This window comes from Mauremys reevesii, linkage group 2 (assembly GCF_016161935.1).
Source record: "Mauremys reevesii isolate NIE-2019 linkage group 2, ASM1616193v1, whole genome shotgun sequence".
Taxonomy (NCBI): Eukaryota; Metazoa; Chordata; order Testudines; family Geoemydidae; genus Mauremys; species Mauremys reevesii.
This window is the reverse complement of record NC_052624.1, coordinates 140,701,017-140,723,083: the sequence shown is the minus strand read 5'-3', so window position 1 is coordinate 140,723,083 and position 22,067 is coordinate 140,701,017. Positions and strand designations below refer to the sequence as shown.

The 22,067-nt window shown below is 39.1% G+C and overlaps 1 protein-coding gene across 1 annotated transcript in view; it reads left to right on the top strand.

The window, feature by feature from the left end:
• CDH12 (cadherin 12) overlaps positions 1-22,067 on the top strand; it is a 693,631-nt gene that overhangs the window by 344,091 nt on the left and 327,473 nt on the right. Inside the window, exon 3 of the mRNA XM_039525377.1 lies at positions 17,070-17,213. The gene's annotated coding sequence lies outside the window, so the exon portion shown is untranslated. The remainder of the gene's footprint in view (positions 1-17,069; positions 17,214-22,067) is intronic.

Sequence of the window (22,067 nt, the reverse complement as noted above, 5' to 3'; positions counted from 1 at the left end):
AAGAAAGTATTGACTTCAGTCGGGCTCAAGCAAAGGCTTAATGATAAGCGCATACTTAAATGCTTTCCTGTCAAGGAATGTTTTCCTGAATTTGGGCCTGTAATAATATAAGGATTAATGTGTGTTTGTATTGTTGGACTGACTTCCTTCAGGTTCTCTTTCCTGGCTTTTATTGCTGATTTTAGACTTTGAGGTTCTCTTGTCAATCAAGAATTTTGTCTGTGAAAAATGATGACACTTTCATTTTGAAGGTGCAACTCAGTTTTAAGGGATGGTATAGTATGTTAATTCAAAATTACAATACAGTTCCCATGCAGATGTTTACATAGGGGTTGTTATGAAAGCATTGTTCTGAGATTTGTATTTTACCAATGCTTACAAGGACAGAGAATCATTTTTCACATATGTGGTTATATGTAGAATTATTTTCTAAATTATTTTAGAGAAATCTAATCCTGCTGTCCTGGTCGTGAAGAGATCAGCATTATTTATTATTTATACTGCATTTTCTTTAAGAAATTAATATTTTATTATTAATATTCATCATAAATAAGTAATTTGTATCTTTTATATCATTAATGACATTGGACAAATAGACTTTCACTTGATTGCAAATGTGCTGCTGTGAAAATGCCAGTTGTGATAGAACTAGTTTACTTTATTCCATTTGTGTAGTTTTAATTACGTAATAAAAAAAGGCATCGAAAATAATTATGTACTGTATTCTGGAAGAAGAGTATAAAGCCAAACCATATGGAAACATAAAGATGCTAAAAATAATAGTGACACTTTCATACTAGCTCAAAATAACCTCCAATACTTGAAAGTGTTGGCATCAGCAACATTCAGATCATATTAACAAATGATAATTAAATATGTGCTGGTAACAGTGGTTTAATTGCAGGTACCAAAGTCTGGGGACCAGCAAACACCTGTATGAAAGGCTATCCACTGAGCTCTAGATAAATAGCATTGTGCTGCATGACACTGATGGGTGTAGATCTGAAGCTCAATTAAGTTGTCAGTAACAACCTTGTGAGAGACATCATTCCAAAATTTCATAAATTTATGAATAAAACATAAAGCTAATTTCACAAAGATTACAAAACTCTTTCCAGTTACTTCATACTGATAGTTCATATTTTAAAATGGCTTTTTGTGCTGATATTGTTTTGCTAATGCAAATACTGCCAAAATGACACTAAAAAATACCTTATTGTATAAGTAGTTTTTATTATTTTAAAGGCATAGCAGCTGAGACAGGCCTTATTTCTCCAGTGCCTTAACCACTGACTAAAGACTATAACTAGAGCTGTCTATTAATTGCAGTTAACTCATGCGATTAACTAAAAAAAAAAATCACGATTAATTTCCATTTTAATTGCACCGTTAAACAATAGAATGCCAATTAAAATTTATTAAATAGTTTGGATGATTTTTCTATATTTTCATATATATTGTATTCTGTGTTGTAATTGAAATCAAAGTGTATATTATTTGATTACAAATATTTGCACTGTAAAAATGATAAACAAAAGAAATAGTATTTTTAATTCACCTCATAGAAGTGCTGTAGAGCAATATATTTGTCATGAAAATACAACTTACAAATGTAGATTTTTCTTTTACATAACTGCACTGAAAAACATAACAATGTAAAACTTCAGAGCCTACAAGTCCACTCAGTCCTACTTCTTGTGCAGCCAATCATTAAGACAAACAAGTTTGTTTACATTTACAGGAGATAATGCTGCCCTCTTCTTATTTACAATGTCACTAGAAAGTGAGAACAGGCATTTGCATGGCACTTTTGTAGCCAGCATTGCAAGGTATTTACATTTGTATGCCCCGTCATGCTTTGGCCACCATTCCAGAGGACATGCTTCCATGCTGATGACGCTCGTTAAAAAAAAATGTGTTAATTAAATTTGTGACTGAATTCCTTGGGAGAGAATTGTATGTCCCCTGCTCTGTTTTATCTGCATTCTGCTATATATTTCGTATGATAGCAGTCGCAGGTGATGATCCAGCACATGTTGTTCATTTTAAGAACACTTTTAGTGCAGATTTCACAAAATGCAAAGAAAGTACCTATGTGAGATTTCTAAAGATAGTTACAGCACTCAACCCAAGATTTAAGAATCTGAAGTGTCTTCCAAAATCTGGTATAAAAAATATCTTGTGCTGCTAGCTACAACAGTGGCACGAGAACGCCTGTTCTCACTTTCAGGTGACATTGTAAACAAGAAGCGGGCAGCATTATCTCCTGCAAATGGAAACAAACTTGTTTGTCTGAGTGATTGGCTGAATAAGAAGTAGGACTAAGTGGACTTGCAGGCTCTAAAATTTTACATTTTTTGTTTTTTAGTGAAGTTTTTTTAACATAATTCTACATTCGTAAGTTCAACTTTCATGATAAAGAGATTGCACTACAGTACTTGTATTAGGTGAATTGAAAAATACTATTTATTTTGGGTTTTTTTACAATGCAAATACTTGTAATCAAAAATAAATATCAAATGAGCACTGTACACTTTGTATTCTGTGTTGTAATTGAAATCAATATATTTGAAAATGTAGAAAAAATGCAACAATATTTAAATAAATGGTATTCTCTTATTAATAGTGCGATTAATCATGACTTGTTTTTTTAATCGCTTGACAGCCCTAATTATAACATAGGAGGCCTTCACCTCCTTCCCCTTCAACCCTCCCGCCCCTATTCTATGTGGAGATAGGCTTGGTCTGAACACACCTACTGGATTAGGCCCCTCAGGCGGGATAGGTGTTCCCTCATCTATCTTCCTATTGTTTGAGGATCACATGGGGTTAAGGTGTGATTATAGATATCCAGACACCTGCCTAAGGCATCAGTGCATATGCCCAGAGGCAGAAATTTAGGTGCCTAATAGGCTTTTACGGAGGAAATTTAGTCACCAAGTTAAGGTGCCTACAGGGTTAAGGTTTTTTGATGTTCCCCATCCACAGGAAAATTTTAAATTTCTACTTTTCATTCTGAAACAGTATTATTATTTTTATTGGCATTTTCCACAGAAGGGAAATTCTGAATTTTGACCAGCTCTATTCAATAGCTCATCCATATCTTCTCTCGCCAGTTCTTTTTCATATCTCCTTTCCAGCATCCACAGTCTAAATATTTCCACCCTTATCCTTTACAGTCAATTTACAGCCTTAACTGCAGCTATCTACACATAACTCGTCAATGGCTGTATGAAACTTAATGGAAAACAAAGCCCAAACGCTGACAAGTAGAGTTAGTCAAAAAATGGGAATCAAGAGGTTTTAAGTTTGTAGTGACCCAGGAAGAAGAATTTGAGGGGAAAGGAGCATCATTTTGAGGGATCACCACTTTATTTTTTATGGGTGGAAAATAGTCTATAAAATGTTCAGACTATTTTCTAATACAGTAGTGCTGTTTTTATTTCCATCTACCTAAAATGTCAGGTACTCTGCCTATGGCAACCCAATGTTCCAGGCAGTGAGACATGGAAATTAACACAATATTGCAATTTAAAGAAAAATCTGAAGTATCTTTTCAGTTAAATGTGGCATAACTAAAAATCTATGATGATGTGATACAGTATAAAGATTGTATTAACACTTGTTGGTAATGACTGCCGTAACTCACACTGAGTAACGTGGTCATGTCAAACTCAAGACAATCCAAACTTTATTCCACACCATCAAGTGTTCTTTCACTTACTCCCTGTCTGTCTGACTTTCACCTTCCTACAGGTCATCTGCTTAAAAATAGTAAGGAAAACAACTATATTAAAACTATTATTTTCAGAATTGGAAAATAAGGAAAAACTGAACTGCCTTCTCTAATAATGGAATAGTCAAGGCAAAGCATTGCAGTCATCAACTCCCCACCCTCTCTCCACACAAGATACAAAACAGCTGCAGAATGTTCCCCAGACCCCTGTCTCTGCCCCGTCTCCCTTCAATCACACTCCGGATTACATCTTTATAGGCCTTATCTCCCTTCAGTAACAACCAACATGTAAAGTTACCCAGAATGCAGCCATTCATATTGAGATGGAAGCCTTTGAAAATCAGTGTCTTTGTATTGGACACTTGTGCTGCTAACCTTCCTACTCTGTGAGTTCCATTAATATAGTAATTACCAGGGTGACCTGACGTCCCATTTTTAAAGGGACAGTCCTGTATGTAAGCCCTCCTGCAGGTGTCCCGACTTTTTCTTAAAAACTGGCAAATTGTCCCCTATTTTCTCTCTCTCCCCCTCCACCCCCATCAGTACTGGCAGTCCTGCTTCTGGCCAGATCACCGCTTGCCACCCACCAGCGGTGAGTGTGTATGGGGGGGTACAGTGGCCGACAGCCCCAAATTTGTCTCTGTTTCGATTCAATAAACATAATCAAACCAGAAACTCTAACAATAACAAAAGATGTCTCTCCTATATATATACCCACCAAAATTTTAAACTCCTTGGTTTCTGAAATGTTATCACCTGGTTTCTAGCATGAAGCCATATTCTGTAACCAAATTGCAATTTCGCAGACTGCATGGAAGTTGTGAAAATTTTTAATACTTCAGTTTTTCCTACAGCATCCACACAGACTGGTCTCATGCCCAGCGTGCCTTGTAGCACACAACAGCAGTTCATGAGGGCTTCTTATCAGTTTTATGTGAAACCCCAAACTGCTCCTCCAATATGATGCTGTTGTGGACTACGAACCACACTGAGTATGTGACCAGGGCGTGGGGAAGCCTGCTTCAGCCTCCCTGCTGTTTGAAAAATCTCAGTAGTTCAGTTGGGACTCAGAGGTGAGTTTTATACAAAGAAATTCAGCTATGACTTTTCACTGACTGAATTCTGTGCCTGTTCAGTAAAATTTGCTAGTTTACCCATGACACTGCTGTGAATTTTCTTAAAAAAAAAAAAAGAAAAGAAAGAGAGAAATAAAACAACAACAAAAAATCTGTGATTTTCACAGGACCTTAGCTAAATGCAGCTTTGCACAATATACTTGCTTTGGGAGAAGGGAAGATATGAGTAATAATAATATCTAGCTTTTACCTAGTGGTCTTATTGGTAAATATTAAAGCATGTTACAAAGGAGGTCAGTATCATTATCCTCATTTTACAGATGGAGAAACTGAGGCACAGAGCAGGAAGTGACTTGCCCCAGGCAATCCAATAGCCAGTAGCTGACCTGGGAACAGAACCCAGGTCTTCTGAGTCTCAGTGTAGCTAATAGGTACCACTACCAGTACTTATATGGTATGGGTGGCATTCTTTATTCAGGCTAATATACACATTACAGTTTATCTGTAATTTTTAATATAATCTGAATCCTGTCCTTAGAAAATTTCATTTCATACCACCCAGTATCTATAAAACAATGAGAGAAAAACTGTGACCCACTGAAGGGGGGAACAAGGCCAATAAATTCTAAAATGTGGCTTTGAGTACATTTTTTGTTTTTAATCTGATCCCACATATATGTATTTTAAATGTAGTGCTTCATTCTGAATGCAAGTGGAACTGTGAGAGATATTGGGAATAAGTATTTTAAAGTAATATTCTAGTGTCTGTGCATTGTATTCTGATTATGCTCTATCCTCTCCCTGCCATCCCCAATTGGAGGTAATTCCATAGGGCTATAATTAAAGTATCTTTCATTCTTCAGTGACCAGGACAAGGAGAAAGAGAGGCTAATGACCCAATTTGGATCATCACATAATGATAATGCCTGTTCAGAAGAAGGTATTATTATGAACATGGAGATTATTTTAAACATATTGTAAATGATTCATTTGTCTTCTGCAGCTGGAGCATTCCATAAGGCACAACCAAATTGTGGTATTTATCTACTCACCCTGGTCTTGGGTGGGGTAAAACCAGTTATCCTGTAGGGAGATTGGGGAAGGATTGTGCTTCATGGAAGTGCAGTCCCAACATTAAGAGGGGCTGCACGCCCTATACCATCCCTTATGATAATACAGCCTGTTCCTCGGGACGTTGTGGATGGAGATTGAAGTCCTACATACCCTGCCAGACTCCTCTGTGTACACTCCTTAAAGGCACACTGAGGGAAAGCAGTCTGTGAAGGCGCTGCAACTGTGACAGGGCATTTAGAACATAAGAATAGCCATACTGGGTTGACCAATGGTCCGTCCAGGCCAGCATCCTGTCTGCTGACAGTGGCCAGGTGCTTCAAAGGGAATGAACAGAACAGGTCAATTATTAAGTGATCCACCACCTCCCTTTTAGTCTCAGTTTCTGGACGTCAAAAGTTTATGGACACCCAGAGACTGGGTTGCATTCCTGATCATTGTGGTTAATAGCCATTGATGGACCTATCCTCCATGAACTTATCCTAACTTTTTTGGTCTTCACAACATCCTATGGCAATGAGTTCCACAGGTTAACTGTGCATTGTGTGAAGAAGTACTTCCTTATGTTTCTTTTAAACCTGCTGCCTTGGATGGGCTGCACAAGTGAAGGAAGCTCCATGCCCACTCCCTGCCTCCCTTAGCTCACACCCATGCAATGGCCTGCCACAATATGGCCCTAGTTTTTTTCTGAACTTTTAAGCATTTCTATTCATAAATGTATAGGTCTCACGGGAAACCATGTTTGCGTAGATGAGAAATTGGAAAAATATTTTTCATCTATAGGTACCTTCTTACCACTTAGTCTAATTACCAGATGATTGCAAATGCTTGGCGACCTGGGTTTGGGTTGGAATTTACTCTGTTGAAGATCACTTGGTGCCTCCAGTACAGACCCTTCTTCCAGTGCAGGGAAGCAGTAGGATAATGAAGGTAGGCATCAGTTACAGGAAGAGTATGAGGATTTGTGCAGGAGGATGAGAAAGGACGGACAACCTAATCAAAGCAGCATAAACAGCTACCTAGTAGGGTGCTACTAGATTACACTATTTGAAACAGGACAGACTTAAGGGGATTAATGTGGGAGATGAAGATAAGCAAGATTAACAAAAATAAAGCTACACAGACTCAGGCATCACTGAACAGCTGCTGTCTCTAGTTACCCAGATTGATAACTTCATGGTTCCTTGGCATCAGAGGATACCATAAGGGGGCCGTAAAATTCAAGATGAGTCCCACAGCCAATTAAATTCTTGGAGAGAGTGTAGCCATTGTAGAAGTAATGGCTTGTATGGGGACTCACAGAGGCCATCACATTGTAATCATCTGGATTGTGTCTCCTTAAAGGCTCTGAAAATTCTGCACTATTCAGGCCGCTTAGAAGGAGATCTCTGCCTTATCTCCTTTTCCTGCATCACCCTCCAGTGTTACAGTGTGAGTATTCTGACAGCTGGAAGTGAACTAGATACTGGCCAGCCACTGCAAACCTTTAAGAGGATGTATAGAAGCTAATGGACAGCTCAGCTTGTGGCCAATGTTCCCATCAACCCATCAGTTCATCTGCCTTGTCTCCTGTAATTCAAAACAAAATAACACAATAGGGTATACTGTCTCCTCTGTTTATGTGTTATACAGAAGTAAGCTGCTCTTTCTAGCTGGAGAGCTATTGTCGCTCTCAGAGAGAAATCAATTTTAATGGGTTGAATGGGGAGACAGAAATACAGGTGCATAGAGCTTCATTGTCAGACTAACAGAGAAAGGTCCAGCCCATTTCAGCAACAGACGAATGTTCCAGTTCCTGTTGGTTGGGTCCTGCTGAAGACGAGCTGAGGGAGTGCTGCAAAGGAGCCAAGGGAGTGAGAATGCATCTTGCCAAACTTCCTCCTCTTCCTCAGAAAGGGGTGCTACATACCCATGGAATGAGTGCAGCACAGATCTCCTCTCCCCTGCCTCTCCTCTGCACAGCTTCCATCCAAGACAGAGAGAGATGGGGAAAGAATCCTTCGAGTAGAAGACTAAGGGGTGTTTAAGGGGGCAGGAAGGGAGAATGGTGAAGAAAAAAAGGGTTGAGGAGAGATTTGGACAGAAAGCAGATTAGAGAGGTAAACAAGATGGTACCAGAAGAATAAAAAAATGTGTCAAAGAAAGACTGCTGAGGGTTTTAGAGGAAAGAAAAATAAATAAATGATATTTATATTATATAAAATGAGTCTGAGAGAAGAAAAGACACCTTATGATACAAAAGAAAATTGTTGAGGGTTGGAAGTGAGAAAAGATTAGAGGATGAAAAATACCTACCGACATGGAGCACCATTGTACAATATTTATTTGTTAGGAAGTTTGCAGTACTTGAGGTTTTGAATCTGTTATCCAATAGTGGTTTGACTCTTTACACAAACCAAACAATACCTGAAATATTCTTGCCCTTAAGTCCGGGAGAGGTGCTCTCCCATCCCAAGATGTGACCCTCTTTGCATGCTATAGAATGCTGAACATCCTAGATTTTCCTCTGAAAAAAAACAAAAACGGACAGGCATGATAGTTTATGACTCTGAAAATGTGGCCCTTAAAATGTGTTTGATTTAATGTATTATTCTCAGGAAGTAGCAGAGCTGGCTTTAATTATAAAAATGCCTAGGAGAATCCTAGGAGTAAATTGTAACTTGGACTTCACATTCATGTAAGGGAGCAAGAAATCCCTCTTACATGAGTTACATGACAGAAATTTCCCTCCTCTCCCCACATCTTCATAAAACACAAAATTCCACCTGTCCTGCAGAGGGACATTCTACTGGCTAACACTGAGTTCCTGTATAAGGCTTTCTCTCCCTAGAAGAGAGGATACTATGTTTCACCAAAGCTGCCTTCTATAATATCCTGCTGTAAATAGTACTCCAGGCATGTAACATAGTCAAATAATTGCCTATTGTTCGTATTGGTTTTGTCACTATCTGGCATTTAATTGATGGTTTGAACCAGCACTGTAAAAATCTTTTATGATACACAATGGATGAGTTTCCCATAACAAAAATAAAATTGAACCTAAGGCAATAGCAACCCACTTTAGTCTGATAATGAGTAAGTGCTATTAGCTGGGAAGGGTTTTATCCCTAGCCCAATAGGGAGATCTTCATTTTTATTTTTGTTTACATTGTATCCACTGCTGATTGTCCAATCCCCCTATGTCTGACCTGGAGAACTAAGAAAATTGATAATACACTTCCCCCATCCCATACAGAAAATATTTGCTGCCTTTAGGTTCTCAGCACTCCTTCCCAGCTTCAGTTGACCAAAAGGTTTCCTACATCTACCAACCCTGGGATTAAAGTAGATTTTTTTTCTCCTTTCTACTCCTGATTTTCCGTCAAGGAAATACAATAAAAGCAATGTAAATACATGAATAATTAAATAATCTCCTCCCCATGCACCCCTCAATATTTGCTACCCTTAACAGTGTGTGGTTTTCTTTTTCCATTTTTGTTTCCCACTTTCATCTTCATCATTTTCTCTCTTCATGGATGACTTTTTTGGCTATCTCCTTCTTATTATAGTTTTCTGTCCCATTCTTATCTCTTCTCCTTTCATCTTTTCCTCTTTACAGCCTCCCGATACTTCTGCCACTCAGTCATTTTTTCCTCCATCCTCTCCTGATGCCTCCTTCTCTCTCTCCTTTCATTCTGTTATTGAGTCCTCCTCTCCCCATTTCTACTTTTTGAACTGGTTTCCATCGTATACAGGGTTTACAAGTTGGTTCAATGGCTCTCAGCACCCAAACTATAGAAATTGTTCCAGCCCTGCTGCTCCAGTCCCTCCATCCTTCTTTTCCCTTCACTCCCTATTCCTTACATGCTTCCCTGTTTCTCTTGAGTTTCCTCTCATTGACTGTGCTCTAAAACCTGACTCAACCTGGAGCACTGGGTGTTGCAGCCACCATTTGCCTTCCAACATCAGCTTCACTTCAAGATCTGTTCTACCCTGAGGTTTCATGCTTTAGCATCTGCAAAGTGTTCTCTCCATGCAGCTCATGGGACTTTTCTTAAATCCCTGCCTGGTCTCTTCCCTTTGGAGGTTTCCAACATTGTGGGCCAGCCCCCAGGGAATTAAAGCAAGGGCAACAGAACTGGTATGGTTCAGTATATTACCCTGCTTAGCAAACGTGTGCCAGCTCAATTCACGTCCTGCATTTCATGAAATAAAATAATATGATATGTCTTGCAGCAATTGTTTGTACAACTACCCTTATCTTTAGATGCCTGGCCTAGGTAAAGAAGGATGTTAGTGAGGATTGTTCCTGGATTGTGTTCAGGAGCAGTAGGCAGATAAGGACAAGTGTGTTTTGGAGTTAACAAGATTCCTATAGCTACCAGCAGGGAAAAGTGGATGAGTCAAGCAGTTTCAACTGCGTGTGGCTAGAAGCCAGATGCTCCCTTCCAACTAGGTAACATCTTTAACTTAACCTCAACAGCTTGTTGGACAAGGAGATGAATTAAAGTGCTGAATGTTCATGCTGACAGTGCTGCTAGATACAAAAGAAGCTTCCCATGGTGGCTGTACATCATGAAGTCCAGGCAGTTTGAAAAGGAGGCTGTAAAATGGGCTACATCAAAAACTAGAACATTTTGCACAGACGTAAGGGGTGCTGATGTATGGAGTCCAGCAGAATCTTTGGTACTATCTCGTAAGAAGTTGCCGCAGTCCTAGGGTCAGATCCTCATCTAGAGTAAAACATGTAGCACCACTGATGTCAATGCAGCTATGCTGTTTTATGCTTGCTGAGGTTGTGGGGTTTAATCCTGTACTATTGAAGTCAATTGGAGCTTTGTGTTGATGTTAATATGAATAGGATTAGGCACTTGGCCCCCAGAGTCAAAAATACCAGCAAGAGGAGTTTTCAGGTGTTCCTGATAGGTAGCCAGCCTGGCAGCTCCCAACAATCATGGAAAAGTTTGGGTGATGAATTTCCCAAGAATAGGAAGATTGTTTGTCTTCAGTAATGCTTGGGCGGTTTATTGGGAAGTATTTTCAACACAATTAATAGGCTTGTTATGGTTATGTTTTACTCTGGGGAAGTGAAAGACAAGGAGGTTTTTTTCCCCCCATTTCTCCTATTAAGCCCTCAGGTTACTTCACTTTAAGATGGTGTTGCAGGTTGCAGGTCCAAGTGAACAAGATGTTAGTCCCAGCTGACCTTTGCCCTCTCTGTGCACAGGGAAAGGCTAAAAAAATGGCTGCTTGGAAGCAGGGATGGCTCTAGGTATTTTGCTGCCCCAAGCACGACAGGCAGGCTGCCTTCAGCGGCTTGCCTGTGGGAGGTCCCTGATCCCGCGGATTCAGCGGCACGCCTGCGGGAGGTCCGCCAAAGCTGCAGGACCAGCGGACCCTCCGCAGGCATGCCGCTGAAGGCAACCTGCCTGCCGCCCTCGTGGTGACAGGCAGAGCGCCCCTCTTGGCTTGCTGCCCCAGGCATGTGCTTGGCGTGCTGGTGCCTGGAGCTGCCCCTGCTTGGACGATAAAATCAGAAGAATACCCTTGAAAAGGGAGGGCTCTACGTCCAGGAGTTACAGGACTGGCTTGAAGCACAAGCCGAAGGATATTTTCTTTGTATTTTCTGATTTACACTAACCCTTGAAGAAAAGAACTTGTAGACTAAAACTGTTTTGTTTTGTTTGTTTTACTTTTATCCTGGGTCACTCCTTCAGGTGACATATGGTCACCATCCTTCTAGCCAAGATGGACTAGACAATACCCACTATGGAGTCCATCTGTGAGTCCTTCAGCATCCTGTCAAGTGTTTAGTGTACCCCCTCCATCATACTCCTCACGCTTCTTAGCTACAGAGGAAGAAATCCGCAAATTGAAAATAGGTTTCCTAAATGGAAGTGCAGTACACTCCCAAGCCCATCATTGCTGTATTTATTCTGACATCACATTTGCTCTTCCCATCCAAACAAATGTCTGTCTTAAGAATATTCATCAACATTTACCACTTATTTGATGAAATGCTGTAGCCATAATAATCAAAGTAATTTTTAATGAAAAATGAATACCTAATAGCCTCTGACTGTGATTTCTGTAACCTGAACAGTGATATAGTGGGTTGCTTTGAAGCTTTACTATTAATAAATCAAAGTACTAAAGCACAGTAGCAGGCCAGGTTATTTTCCAAGACAATAATGGTTGTTACTAAAAGTCAACATCAGGGGTATCTGAAATAGGAATTAGGGAATTACCATACTGAGCCAGACCAGTGGTCCATCCACTCTGGCATTCTGCCTCTGACAGTGGCCAATATCAGATGCTTCAGAAAAAAAAGTGCAATAAATCTTGCAATTGGAATTATGGAATCACTTGCCCAAAAGCGATTTTTTCACCCTAACTTCTCACTGTTAATAATTGGCTTATACCCTTAAGCGTGAGGGTATATAACTTCACATAACACAAGAACCAGGAATCACCCAATGAAACTTATAGGCAGCAGGTTTAAAACAAATATAAGGAAGTACTTCACACAATCCAATTAAACTGTGGAAGTTGTTACCACAGGATGTTGTGAAGGACTAAAGTATAACTGGGTTCAAAAAAGGATGAAATAACTTCATGGTGAGTAGGTCCCTCAATGGCTAGTAGCTGAGATGGTCAGTGATGCAACCCAATGCTCTGAATGTTCCTAAGCCTCTGATGGCCAGAAGTGGGGACTGGACAGCAGGGGATGATTACTCAATAATTGCCCTTCTCTGTTCATGCCCCTGAAGCAGCTGGATCTGGCACTGTTGGAAGACAGGATAGTGGGCTAGATAGACCACTGGTCTGACTCAGTATGGTCGTTCTTGTGTTATGGTCTCATATAATTTATATATTGTAATGCTAATATAAATATTTTCACTAGCCATATAAATGTCTAATCCTTTTTTTGAGTTCTGCTAAATTCTTGGCCTCAATGATATCTTTTGGTGAAGAGTTCCAAAGATTAATTATGGATTGTGTAAAAAAAAAGTATTTCCTTTTCTCTTTCTATAATTGTTGCCTTTAATTTTCATTGAATGTCCCGTTGTTTCTGTAGTACAAAGAAGGGTAAAAAGGAATACCCATTTTTTTTATCTATACCATTTATTATGCTATATATTTATACTCTCTACTCCTGTGGAAGTCTTTCCTTTCTTCTGATCATTTTTGTCCCCGGGGTCTATTTCTACATTTTTGTTTTTTTGCTTGTTTGTTTTTTGTGATGGGTGACCAGACATGAACCCAGTATTTCAGGTGAAGGTATGTCACTGGTTTTATATAATGACATTAGAAAATGTTCACTATTATTTTTCATACCATTCTTTATACATCCAAATACATTGTCTCTTCTTTTGAACAAAACAGCACTGAATTTATTGAGCTGTTCACAATGCTGCCATTGGACCTTTCTTCTTGAGTGGTTATAGTTAGTTTACTACTACTACTACTTAGCATTTCTTCGGTGCTTGTCATGTATAAACCTCAGTCATGTACAAAGAAGGATACATTACACTTACTCTTAATACAGATGAGAAACCAGAGGATGAGACAGAGAAAGGTGAAGTAACTTGTCCGCATACCAGGTTAGTGGCAGATGCAAGAATAGAACCTAAATCTCCTGGCTTCCAGTCCTGTGACCTGTACTCTGTCTCCCTAAAAGATTTAGAACTCAGCCATTTGTCTGAGTGGTTCAGATTTATTCCTTATAATGTGCATTACCTTATGTTTGTCAGCAATGAATTCATGACATTTAAACTGCCCAGTTGTCCAACTTAACAATAAGTCCCAGTGGAGTTTCTCACAGTCTTCTTTAATTATGACTAACTTAAATATTTTAGTCATTTCCAATTTTACCACTTCACTGATCACCCCTTTTCCAGAACAATTAATTACTATTCCAGGCCTGTACTTACCAGATAATGATATCATCTCCTTTATCCATAGAGTTATTTCCATATGGTGTTCCCTCATCAGGCAGCCAGTGTCAATGAAGATGTTCTTTGAACTCATCTCTTTTTAGTGACAGGTGCTTCCAAAGATAACACCCAGGGGGAAATCCTGTTATTTGACTAGTGACACATAGGTCACCCAAGGAGCAGGCGCTTAGCAGGTGACTGTGGTCACCAAAGTTCTCATATCTGAAACAAAGTGACTGACTGCCACAATCTGTGCAATTTCTGTCCAGCATTCTAGTTTTGTTTAACTGGTGTTATTAAATATACCAGTAAAGTTTTGTGTATTAAGAACAATACAATAATGGGCCTGATTTTCCTTACACTGGTTTTCCTCCTATTTAAAACCATACATTTTCACAGATTCATAGATTTCCAAGGCCAGAAGATGAATGGGATCATCTACTCTGACCACCTGTATAACACAGACCATAGAACTTCCAGAAAATAATTCCATCCAATCTTGATTTTAAAATTGCCAATGATGGTTAATCCATCATGACCATCAGTAAATTGTTCCAATGGCTAATTACCTTCATTGTTAAAAATGTTTGCATTATTTCCAGTCTGAATTTGTCTAGCTTCAACTTCCAGACATTAGATCATGTTATACCTTTGTATGCAAAGAGCCCAGTATTACATATTATTCCCCATGCAGGTATTTATAGACTGTAATCAAGTCGTCCCATAACCATCTCTTTCTTCAGCTAAATAGATTAAGCTCTTTAAGTCTATCACTGTAAGGTCCATCATCTAATTGTTTAATCATTTTTGTGGCTCTTCTCTGAACTGTCTCAAATTTATCAACATCCTTCTTGAATTTTGGACATCAGAACTGAACACAGTATTCCAGCAGCAGTCACACTAGTGCCAAATAAAGAGGTAAAATAACCCATCTACTCCAACTCAAGATTCCCCTGTTTATGTATCCAAGGATTGCATTAGCCCTTTTGGCCATATATTCCGCTGATTATCCCCTACAATACCAAAATATTTTTCAGAATCACTACTTCTCAGGATAGCATTCCCCATCCTGTAACTATAGCCTACATTCATTTTTCCTAGTTACATACAGTTACAATTAGCCACATTAAAAATTGTATTATCCAGATTGCTCTGTGTCAGTGACCTGTCCTCTTCATTAGTTATCACTCCCTGAATCCTTGTGTCACCTGAAAACTTTATTGGTTATGATTTTATGTTCTCTTCCAGGTCATTGATAAAAATGTTAAACAGTGTAGTGTAATTTACAATGATATTTTGAGATCTATCAGTTAGACAGCTTTTAATCCATTTAATGTGATTAGTTTTTTAGTCAAAATGTTGTGGGGTACTAAGTCAAATACCTTACAGAACTCTAAGTATATTATATCAGCACTATTACCTTTACCAACCAAATTTGTAATCTCATCAAAAAAAGATATCAAGTTAGTCTGACAGGATGTAATTTCCATAAACCCATGTTGATTGCCATTAATCATATTACCCTTCTTTAATTCTTTATGAATGTAGTCCCATGTGAGATGTTGCATTATCTTTCCCAGAACTGATGTCAGACTGACTTGGTTATAATTACCCAGGTCATCCTGTTTACCCTTTTTGAATATTGGCACAACTTTTTAGCTTTCTTGGAACATCCTCAGTGTTCCAAGACTTATTGAAAAACAGTATTAATGATCCATGAGCTTGTCAGCCAGTTCTTCTAAAACTCTTGGATGCAAGGAATTTGGATTTGCTGTTTAGTCTGACTTTTGTAGCTGCTGTTTAGTATCCTCCTGTGGTATACCTCTACCCCGATATAATGTGACCCAATATAACACAAATTCAGATATAACGTGGTGAAGCAGTGCTCCGGGGGGGGGGGGGGGGGGGGGGCGAGGCTGCGTGCTCCAGCAGATCGAAGCAAGTTCGATATAATGCGGTTTCACCTATAATGCAGTAAGATTTTTTGGCTCCCAAGGACAGCGTTGTATCGGGGTAGAGGTGTACTAGTGGAATGACAAAAGTGTTATCATCATAACTGCATAATACATGACTGCATAATCTGTTTTTTTCTCAAATGCAAACCAGAAATATTTATTGACCACTTCTGCTTTTTCTGCATTATTACTGATAATTCTATCATTTCCATCTAGTAATAGACAAATTCCACTGTTAGGATTTTTGTTTGTTTGTTTCTAATACACTTTAAACACTTTTTTTATGTGTGTGTGTCCTTTACTCTGCTAGCCATAGATTTCTCCTCATGTCCCTTTGTTTCCCTTATAAATTTTTTATCACTTCTGATTTATATTCATTACTATCATCCTACTCTTTATTCCATTTGTTATATATAGATTCATATTTTGTATAGCTGCCCTCACTTCCGCTCTAAACCAGGTTGTTTTTAAACAATACCAACTAAAGTCCATTGGACTTTTTCCTGATTTACAGTGATGCGGGAGGCAAATCAAGCCCTGTAAAGTTTGGTTGCTTTATATTATGTTTGCTTCTTAAACTATTCTGCACATTGCTTCTTTGAAGGGGACCTTCTGTAATGAAATGATAATTCAGCATTCTTAATCTGTTTTATTTAAGCTGTCAGATATGATTATTTACTATGTCTAGCCTGCTTTTTTTTAACATAGACAAATCTGGGGGCTAACACAAGCCCATCAAACTCATTTCATTTATTCTAGGCTGGAACTGAGCTCTGTTTTCCAGGGTCATAGGCAAGTGTATGAATCTATTTTATCTTCCAGATTACAGAACATTACATACAGTGAGCCTCATATTACAAAACAGCTACATCAGTCTCTAATTACTCAGATGTACCTTATGTTGAACGATGATGCACCTTGAGAAACAGCATGCAAAAGCACATTTGTTTAAGTCCTTAGATAGTTAACATTGTGCATAACCTCCTCACAAATTACAGCCTCAGCTGCAGCATATCCATTAGTCTGAAAGAGAAAAGATTCCCAAGTGGCCCTGGTGCCTTTCCCAATTCCCTTGCAACTCACCAATCCTCTCAATGCTTTCTCTGCGTGTGGGGAGTGTTCGGTGCTAATCAGGTCAATGATCATCCCACGGCTCCGGGGACATGACAGGAGCCTATCACAGCAGTTACATGATCTTCCAGACCTGAGCACGTTTGCAGAGAATCTCATGTTAAGAAACATTGCTTTGGTACTCTTTCTCTCACTCACTGGGAACCTCTGAGGATTTCAGCTTCTCTCTCTCTCTCTCTTTTAGACAGTGAGGAGTTCAACACAAACGAAAAAAGGCAGTACAGTATGCAGCTACCTGGAGGGTGTTGATTGAAAACTTAGATTGCCCCCAAATCACTGCTGATTTGACTGATGCCTCAGCTCTATCAGAGAAAGGATTTCAATTAAGGTAAGTGCTGCTTTATCTGGGGGGACTGCATCATGCTGAAATTCTGCATTGAAAGTTCTAACTGAGTAAACTGACATTCTGCACTGCAGCAAGGCAGTCCGTTCGTTATGTTAGTAAAAGCCTTAGTTTAGAGATAAGTGTCCCATCATGGAACTATTGTTTTAAGAGAATAAGATTGTTAGACAGATTCATTTGAACTGTTGGAAATATTTCTGATCAGATGGTCTTCTGAATCTTGCAAAAATAATTAGAAATAAGAAGGGATGGGGAAGAGAAGGGGGCAAACACACACTCTTTCTTCTTTGCCCTTAATATATTTAAAGGCGTCTGCAAGGCAAAGATAACTTAATTTTGATTAAAGAGTTTTTGTTCATGCTCAAGTGGAAACTCATGGTCTAAAGGCTTCAAAGTTCCACAGTATTTAAACGAGAAAGGGGTATTTCAAATGTGAGTTGAGAATATGTGTGCAGCTTCCCACTTTAGCAATGCCACTGAGGAGTCTGAGATATTATACTAAGCATCTGACATGTTTTTGAACAGTTTCCAGTGCAGGACTACCAGCTAGGCTGGGGAGGAGGGCTGTTTCTTATGTGAGTGGTCAGAGAATTAAATCTATAGCTTTCAGCGAAAAAGTAGTCTGACATGAATCATTGTTTTGATTAAAAGGATGGGGACTAAGCCTTCATAGGGTGATGGAAGCAGCATGGCATGTTGAAAAAAAGAAAGAAACTGATTATTAAGATGTTTATTTGTAAAAGAACAGAGAACAGGTGAAAGAGGATGTCTCAAAAGATTAAATGTATTCTTAAGAAAAAGTAAGGGATGTTTACAGTGACTGCTGTTAGCCTGCCAGCCTAATGTGTCTAAAGTGAGTTGAATTTGATGGTCTCAGCTCAGTCCATACTTAATGTCAATGTAGTCAGGAGCTAGATGTGAGGAGCTGGTTAAACTGTCCAAACTTTGTATCCCAGTGAGAGACCCAAAGTAAGATCTGTTGTATTAAGCATGTTACTTGGGAGGGCAATAAAAAGAAGAAAAAAGGGAACATAAAATGTTCATTTAAAATTCTGTCATAATAAAGAGAAAAATCCCTGTGAGATCAATGTAAAGTTAATTGATTTAATATCTTACTTTCATATGAATATATCCTAGATATTTTTTAAGTGTGATTACATTTCCTTATTTTTCAGCCAATAGTGTTGTAACTATCATCGAAATCATTTTAACAGGCATCAAATATCCATATATAATTTATCAGTTACCATTATTTTCAATAGCATTAATAGCATTTTGTCATACATTAAATATGTAGGCACACTTTTGGCGAGATTTTCTTAACCTCCCCACCCCCTGCAACAAAAGTAGTTCAGGAAAATTTCAGTTATCTACACATTTACTGCTTATCCCATCAGCTCTTCATGACTGGAGCTGGTGAAAAGTTTCCTTTCTTCCATCCTGCTTTCATAAATGCCAAGCATATGTGAAACTGAACTATGGTTTTGGGGAATGTACTGACAGCCCTGAAAATCTGAATTGGCTGTCAATATGGTCTCATTCTTGCAAATACTAATTTCCATAGGCAGTGTATCTGAGACTGGTGTCACTGTGTAACTGTTGTATTCTTGGAAATGGAGTTGCCTTTGGAGGTAGGTACAAGCATTGACAACTAGTTTGGTTTGCCACATTGGCCCATTTCTCAGCCCTTGTAGTAGTGAAGAGATATTTACTCAGGCATGTGCTGCTTCTCCCCAGAGAGGATATTTTATCTTGACCAGGGCTGGGAGGGGATTTACTAGGATAAATCGAGCTCCTGCTCTAGCTATCTGCACTGAACTGTGTTTCATGAATAATCAATGGCTCCTCAACATAATTAGTATTAATATACATGAGTCAAAACATCCATCCAAAATTTAATCAAAAGAAAACACCCTATTACTTTACAGGGAAAAGTTCCCTAGCTTTGAGATTAAGCATTCCTGACACAGCTGCTGATTTGTGTGCTCACATGCAAACAGCAACAACTTCCTGTCTGGTTTTTCGCAAGGGCTAACTATAAACAGTGTTTGACATGATAGGTTTTGTTGCATTTCCACCAAAGACATTGAAGTAGATAAAAAGAAAAGCATCACATTTAGTTTCATCACGTCTGTGGCTCTCTAAACCCATATGCCCTTGTATTTCAGTTATTTGAGTATTTAAAAACCAAACCAAATCAAGATGCACCTTCTGTTTTTAAGTGAAGAGCCCTTTCTAATTTGCTGGGATCATATATAAGGATGTTTCTCCAAACACCTGCAGATTCCACCCATACAATCTTCTTCACATTATGAAAAAATAAAAGACAATACTAATTATTTTGAGCAGCCATCTATCTGAGGATTTCAAAGCACTTTATAAGCATTACCCTTTCAATGTCATATCAGGGAGGAAGGAGAGTATAATTATTCCCATTAAACACAGTACATAGGGAAACTGAGACACACATCTGTTGTGTGATATACTCATGTAAGAAGCCAGTGGTGGAGCTGGGAATAGAGCCCAGGTCTTCTGCCTTTGAGGCCTTTGTTTTGACCATAAGGCCATAGCAAGTAACGTTAAGAGTTATATATAGGTTTCAGCTCTATTTCAGTTCTTTCTAGGTCTTTGAATGAGGCCAGTGTTCAAATCTTTGCCTCAAGCTGACTTTCATACTCCTGACAGAAGATAGAGCTTGCTATCTAGCTCATCTCAGTTGAAATTAGTATCTGATACTAACACTTTCATATCTGGGGCTTCTTTAAAGGAAGCTTGACGACCAGTGTGGTTAAAATAACACAGAGGTAAAAGCAATGAGCTCTATCTACAGGCAGACAGAAATATACCCATTGTAGAGCAACAAGGCACACTTCTGATCCAAGTGTGATGATAGTGTGTGGGGGAGAGGGGGGAAGGAAATTCTTGTTAATGGCTAAAGTTAACAATTCCATGCCAGGGAGTGAAAAGGGTAACTATATAATTTTAGATGGGCATGAGAAAAGAGAAATAAGACTATGTTGGAGATGCTATGTGGCACCGAGTTCCAGCAGCTTCCCTTCTCTGAGCCCACAGACCATAAAGGCTCAGGACTAATGAGAGAGAGGCTCTAAGGGCAGCTTTGAAGCTCCAGCCCCGTAGCACTCCTTACAGGAGCAGCAACACCATCTCCAGCAGGGCTTCACATGTCCAGCAGACTCCCGCTGTCACTGAAACCTTTGAAACTGAAATCATGTCACTTTCATGTTTTGTTTCCTGGATATTCATTCTTGTCTCTCTGTGGCTATCAAATTCCCTCCGATATAGCACCTCATTCCCCATCCTGACCATGCTCCTTCTCATCCTTCCGCTCACAGCATCCCCTCTTTCCCCCCTTTCTTTCCCTTTCCTCCATCTCCCATATCTTTCTACTCTATCTGTCCCCATTTCCTCCTATCCATCCTTTCCCCCACTCCTTTGCTTCTTTATATACACCTCTTCCTTACCATTCTACGTGCCCCACCATTACTCTGTTAGTGTTGTCGAAGAAAAACTTAGTTCTCGCTTTTTGTTTGGGTGCAGCAAAATTAAATACTTTATTATTTCTCCAGTAATTACAATGGAGGGAGAGAGTGCCATAGGACACAGGGTCCTGGACAGGTCTCTCAACTGGTAAACAATCACAGCAAGCCTTTATACCTTTTACAGACAATTTCTAACAATAATACAGACAGTAAAAAGCAACAACTACATTTTGTTTATACATAAGCTTTTCTGCTATCTCACTAGAAAAACAAGACTGCAAGACTGCATATTGCAAGGTCGTAATAACTTTCACACAATTCACTCTGTCTTACATTATCTTGCTTCCTCACGTCACCAGGGTCACAGTTAACCTAACTCATGCTAACTAACATTCATTAAGATCTCTTCAAAACCTTGTTAATTATTTACTGGCTTCCACAGTGTCCTCTCCTTGAAAAATGAACTCTACAAAAAAAAAATAAAACAAAACACAGTATTGGGAACAGGACACCTGTTCTCCAACACTCTGATCATGTTGCTTGTGGGCCTGATTGTGAAAGCTGCTGGTTTCTGCCTCAGATATACTGGATACGCTCAGTTCACATTAACTTCACTCAGAGTGAAGATTGTCTAATACCTTTCAGGAAGTGCCCAGAACCTCACAAGACTGAGTCCTTCAAATCTAAAGTTGATGTACTCAGTGGAAGATCCTCTAAAGAAGATTGTTAGGAACAATGAATTAAAGGGAACCCTGCACTAGGTTTCTGTTTTCAGTGTTAGACTGGATTTATGACTGATCACAAACTCATTAAATCACTGATAATGTTACCACTCTGCCCAACACACCAAACATATTGACAATATGATAGTAAGTGACTCTTGATAAATAGTATTTTATTTATTTACTCATTATAATAGCTCTGGAGCCCAAAATCCTCTTTCCCTCCCCCCACCTCCCTTCATCTGTTTTGACCTGGCCCTTCCAATATGTTTTGACCCTGATCCCTAAGACCCACCAGTTGGACTGACAGGTCATTGAGAATCTGTGATTATTCATTTCTTAGCCATTCTTTCAAGACTGCCAGCAAGTGCCAGTCTTAATTGTAGTATTGGTGAGGTGGAATGCTTCCCACCAAAAACTTGCCTGAAACACTGACTCATTTCACAAAGGCCACTGTACAAACATTGGACCATAGCCCTTTTTTTTTTTTAATCACTACCTGTCTTTGCTCAGTTTGAAACAGTGCTCTGTGTTCTGTATCCCTCTCTCAACATCTTGAGATATCCAGCCTTCTCAGATTAATTTATTTTAAAGTGTGCAAAGCTTCTGGGCATTCT